Source organism: Sabethes cyaneus, chromosome 3 (genome assembly GCF_943734655.1).
Source record: "Sabethes cyaneus chromosome 3, idSabCyanKW18_F2, whole genome shotgun sequence".
In the NCBI taxonomy this organism is placed as follows: Eukaryota; Metazoa; Arthropoda; class Insecta; order Diptera; family Culicidae; genus Sabethes; species Sabethes cyaneus.
This window is the reverse complement of record NC_071355.1, coordinates 57,276,101-57,282,022: the sequence shown is the minus strand read 5'-3', so window position 1 is coordinate 57,282,022 and position 5,922 is coordinate 57,276,101. Positions and strand designations below refer to the sequence as shown.

Genomic DNA, 5,922 nt, shown 5'->3' with positions numbered 1-5,922 from the left:
CAATATGAGCAAAAGTTTATTCCAATTCTAAATGAAGTAAGCTTTATCCAAAATTTGGTTGAAATCTGAGGTGGTCGATTACAACGGATATGATCATTTGAGAGGAGATGACCACTAAACTTAAAAACTGAATTTTGTAAAAAACCCAAAATAGAATATTTTAAGAACTTCTTTAAATATATTATTTTGACCAATACTAGCATCCTGTGAAGAGAAATCTGTTGTGCATGAAAGTTAAATTAAGTGCCTTCGAATACAGCGTGCGAAATCATAAGTCGTGGCAAATAATCGCCATGGCATTTAAGATACTACCAATAGAGACAACAATTTTAAACAAGCATCGGTGGTTCAGTGGTAGAATGCTCGCCTGCCACGCGGGCGGCCCGGGTTCGATTCCCGGCCGATGCAAAAATATTTTTTTTCTCTAAATTTTAAACGTAATTACTATGAAGATAAACGGTTTTTTACATACACTAATATGATAATTTTCCAAATAAATCATCCTTGATAACGCCACAAATGAAATTGCTTTCCCATAAAAGGCGTGATGAATTATTATCCAGGATTGAATTGCGATTTCCATTACGGTTCTCTACTCTCGAGCAGCTGTTTCCACAATTTAGCACCTTCAATTCCCGCCGGAGCAACTGACATAATTCCGGCTGAAATTATAAAATCAAATATAGCAATAAATATGCATTATATAATTTGGCAAACCCTCGAACATCATCACCACCATATGGCGGACAATTGTGCGAAAATAAATAAAATAAAAAAATAAACCGTACGCCACTTGAGGTGATAAATAACTGCCATTTGTTTTCACCACACACGTACGCACACGGTGTCCTCCCACCTCCCACCGGTCGTACCGCCGTCTTTCACAGCACAATCAGCCCACTGACGACCACGAAGACGACGACTTCGACGGCGGCAATGATGATCATCATGCTGTTCTGTTAAGAAGATGACGAGGGGACACAAGGCAGAAATCCAAACTTGAATTGGCGGAAAATGGCATTGATTAAGGAGATTTTGAAAAATATAAATTGGAAGATATAGTCATAAATTTTCAAAAGAAAATTCCGCTTCGGCTCCCGGGGTTTCGCCCTCTTCAAACAAACATGTGATCGTATCGCACAGGAAAATGGGCCTAAGTTTTCTCAGGAGAAATGAGGAATGAATTTTGAAGAGATAATTTTCCTTCCATTCGCGCCACAAAGCAACCGCCGCCGTCGTGCAACACGTCACCACCGCCGCAGCTTCCGTGCGGGCAGCCTCCGCTCAGACAGCAGCTGGCTGAGAGGTCTTCCTCAGGCCGATGCCGATCAAAGCGAAGCAAGTGCGAGCCGTGTGGTGGTGTATTGAAAATTTGCGAGTTTTCAAGTGTTGCGAAAAAATATTATATGCGCTGGAAGGTGGAATATGGATGAATGTTTTTCATCTTTCAACCCGGCTGTCTTGCTGTTTTCCACTAGAGCGCTCTTCAAAGGATGGGGTGCACTTTTTTCAGATAGTAAAGAGGCTTTCAATGAAGCTGGTACCGTTGAATTGAATAATTTTGGGCAGAGAAGATTACTTTTTGATTGACAAAGACTCGCTTATTTTCTTTCGGAGTGATAGAGGTTGCGGTAAAATGGGAGATAAAAAAGAATTTTTGATAACAAAAATTTCTTGAAAATAATCTGTGAAAGATGTTAGCGTAAAAGAACCCCGAGAGAGTTCATTCCCCATTCCACCATAGCCGTTTACCGCAGGGCAATCCCATAAGAAATTTAACAATAATTAAAAAGGTGTTGGAACTATTAGAACAAACAATAGTGAAATTTTTAACCCGTTTCAAAAAAAGGTTAAACTCAAAATGGTCAGCACAACCTTGCTATCGCTTGTGATGAAGAGGAAACGGAGGGTTACGATAGCATCGTTGTACAATTTATCATTATTTTTCTTTTACTCAGTGAATATAAAACCATGTAATAATGTCGCAGATTCCAAGCATTAACATTAACATTAGGGCTATGAGGAACAGGTAATTTTCAAACGAACTAAATCATCTCTAATCGGGCGAATCATCAACCATATGAAGTAACATCCCCGGACAGTAGCAGGTAAAAAACACTGAATTGAAATATCGAGGCAACATGGAAAATTTTCCGAAACCAGAACTTCGGCCTGTGCGAAGTGGGTTTGCACAAGCGGCACTTACAAATATTGTTGCAATTTATGTGAATATTATGTTTATCTCATGGAAACCGTTTTTATCACATCCAAGCTCTCTAACGAGCATCGCCGCCTATCACCCTCTCGCACTCGGCTTGCCACGGTTTGCTGTTATGCTCCGACATGCATGCATTTGCCTCCCCATGTAGTGTTGTAGGAGTAAATGCTAATTGATTAGCATAATAAAACCATTTTGAGTGAATTGTTGTTTTCACGGTAAATATCTTCTTTGGCTCATTTCGACATTCAACGCCAGTCAGTTCCGCATCCCTGTTCTACCGTCACCAGTGGACCATTTTCACGGGCTGTGAATTTACACTCCTACACGTATGATAATAACCTTTCCACGTGGGGATTACAAAAAAAAAAGAAAAACGAGAAAACCCAATTCTAGCAAATGGAATCGGTGGATGATTGTAGGTACATATTATGCCAGTCGCGCCGCCGTAGTTCCGTTGACGGGTCCCTGAGGTGCCATGTATCGGCGGACGGTGGAGGCGCTTTCAAATAGTGTGTTCCTCTCGTACAGATGCACATCGATCAGGCAGATGCTGGCTGCTGTGGAAGCTGCGACGTCTGTCCTTGTGTCATGTTGGCCGGAAATGAAGTCATTTGTTTTCGTTTTACGATCGGATCACTGAATGTGAGTTTTTGAGTGGTTCTGCTGTATGGGTGTGATTTCGGCACGTAACCAACTGTGTTTTGTGAAGTGAAGTTTTTAATAGACTGTTTTTTGTTCAACGAACTGTTGGATGTAGATTTGCTTAAATTGTTTTGTGTTGTCGCTATTTAATTCTAACCATAAACCAAACCATTCTGAACATCATTAATTCGAGCTAAAATTAGCTCTTATCGTCGGTTGTTTTGCTACAAATGTCGTTCCTTAGAGTCATTCAGTAGTTTAACCTTCAGAACGCGTTCGAACGGTACAATAAATCTAAAACCGAAACATTCTTCTGTCTTTTACACTCAACATCACAACATTTAAAAAAAAATATTGCAAGAGTATACAAAACCGAACAAAAGGTGAAAAGATTTTTTTTTTTTCAAATCAACATCAACAGAATACAATTGTCTCAACAGGGGTTATGTAATTAGAGATTAAATCTTAGACTAATCACCCTAGATCATTGGGCAGTCATCCGTCATTTGTAGAAAAAATAGAGAAAATTGTTCAGTTTGTTTCAGGTTATGAAATAACATCAAAATACGGAACAACTCTTTCGAACAATCGCTGTACATCAGTCAAAGTACTGTTTCGTCCGTAGTTGATGCGTTGAAATGGTATTCTCCTGCATCGAACTACTCCGCAATGCCCCAGGACGTACGTAGAAATGTAAAACACTTGTGGTTACTTCTAAGGACTGGATATAAAGGTTATATGTATTGATTAGAGTGACTATATACAGAGTGGCGACATGTCATCCCAAAAGTATGCAATGCTCCAGCAATGCTTATTTTCTTTCTCTTTCCTGCATATGCGTTGGATTGGTCGTCTGCTCGATCGGAATGACACTGACAGATAATTATCATTTTTGACATTGTCGCTACTTTATATATAGTCACTGTAATATTGATGATGACATATAATAACAAGTGAAAGCGCACACGCTAAATCAGTATTCAGTATAACGCAAAGAAAATGACATACATGTTTACTTGTGTTTAATCTAATTAATGGTTAAATGCTAACACTCCCGGTTAAACATTAATGTGATTTAATCCCAAAGATTGCTGGGCTTCGACGAATCTGGGAACCGGTACAGGCTTCATTAGGCAATCGGCCTTCTGCTGTCTCGAATTAACGTGCTGCAAACACACCGTCTTTTGCTCCAGCTGTTCTCGCACAAAATGGTGTCGCACGTCAATGTGCTTGCTTCTGGGTAAATAGCCAATTTCCTTTTCTGCCAAACAAATAGTACTGCGATTGTCACAATTGACTGGGACCACCTGTTTATTCCCAGCCAAAGTCCCACAACCCCTCTTGTGATCCAAACCGCGGCGACTGGCATAACCTCTTGTGATGCCGCCGACAAAGCCATATACTCGGCCTCCGTTGTAGACAGCGCAACCGTAGGCCGTCTTCGACAACTTCATGATACTGATCCACCGCCATACTGGAATACATATCTGGTGATAGATCGTCTCGAGTCAGGGTCATTGCCCCAATCCGCATCGCCAAATCCTTCGAATACTGCTTCAGTTTGCTTCCTGTATACCAACTTCATCTCTTTCGATGCCTTTAAGTACCGAAGGATGCGTTTCGCCGCTGTCCAATGAGCTTCACCGGGATCGTGGCAAAAACTGCTAACAGCGTTGACTGCATATGCAATATCAGGTCTAGTGCATTGCGCCAAGGACTGCAATCCACCAACCAATTCTCGATATGGAACATTCTGCATTCTGTCTCTCTCCTCTTTCGTAGTCGGACTCATCGCTTGGCTGGCAAAGGGTGAACATGTGCATTCCATAACCTCTGTTCATTAACTCCTATTCCTACCTTCACGAGGTGCCGGCTGGGGTACGCAACTTCGGTTGTCGTATGCTAACAGGAAAGGGGGCACGGTGGCTCCCGCCCACATTAAGATGGCAGCCCCTCAGCGGGATAAGAACCTTAGGGTTAACAGCCTACTGTACCAGAATATCCAAAAAGTTACCGAAAATGAAAGAAGAAATCTCTCCGGATTATTGGCAACGACCTTTAGCATGAAAACACGGACACGAATCGGAACATGGAATATACTGACCCTTGCCCAGCAGGGCAAGCTGGCTCAACTTGCAAGGGAAGCTAGCCGCTTGAAGTTTGAAATCCTGGGGCTGAGCGAGGTCCGCTGGCCGGGTACTGGCGAACACTGGACATCATCCGGGCAAGTCTTGCTCTACTCTGGCATACGAAGTGAAAATGCTACTCGAGAAAGAGGAGTTGGATTCCTACTGAGCCCAGGGGCACATGCGGCCCTGATGAAGTGGGAACCAATAAATGAGCGAATAATCGTTGCCAGATTCAGAACACGGATTAGGAACCTTACGGCAATCCAGTGCTATGCGCCAACAGATGCTGTCGACCTGCAGGAGGAAGAGAGTTTTTACAGCCAGCTGAACAGCGTGGTTGAGAAAATCCCGAAGGGGGACATCCAAATTCGCATGGGCGACTTCAACGCGAAGATTGGCTCAAACAACGCGGACCTTGAACGCGTCATGGGACGCCATGGCCTAGGAGAGATGAGTGAAAACGGGGAGCTGTTTTCAGAATTCTGTGGTAATAACGACATGGTCATTGGTGGGTCGCTCTTCCCCCATAGACCAGTACATAAAGTCATGTGGGTTTCCCGCGACGGCCGAACAGAAAACCAAATCGACCACATCTGCATCAGCCGGAAATGGAGAAGGAGCCTTCTTGATGTACGCAACAAACGCAGCGCTGATATTGCATCCGACCATCATCTTGTTATCGCTGAGATACGTCTGCGCGTCGCACGTGTCCAACGACGGGAGGAAAAAGTTGGATGCCGCTACGACGTCCGCCGATTGGAGAATCCTGAGGTGAAAAGGGCCTTTGTTGAACAACTTGAATCTCGAGCCTCGGAGTTGCCACCTGGTGGAAGCGTCGAAGAACAATGGACCGGCATCAAGAACGCCTTCATCACGACCAGTGATGAAACTCTCGGCAAAGCGCGCAGTGGGCGGAGGGAGTGGATCTCG

General features: G+C 43.3%; 1 non-coding gene across 1 annotated transcript; it reads left to right on the top strand.

Moving 5' to 3' along the window:
* The first annotated feature begins 337 nt into the window (after positions 1–337).
* Trnag-gcc (transfer RNA glycine (anticodon GCC)) lies at positions 338–408 on the top strand. Its single transcript has one exon. It is a non-coding gene; the product is annotated as a tRNA-Gly (tRNA).
* Positions 409–5,922: the final 5,514 nt, after the last annotated feature.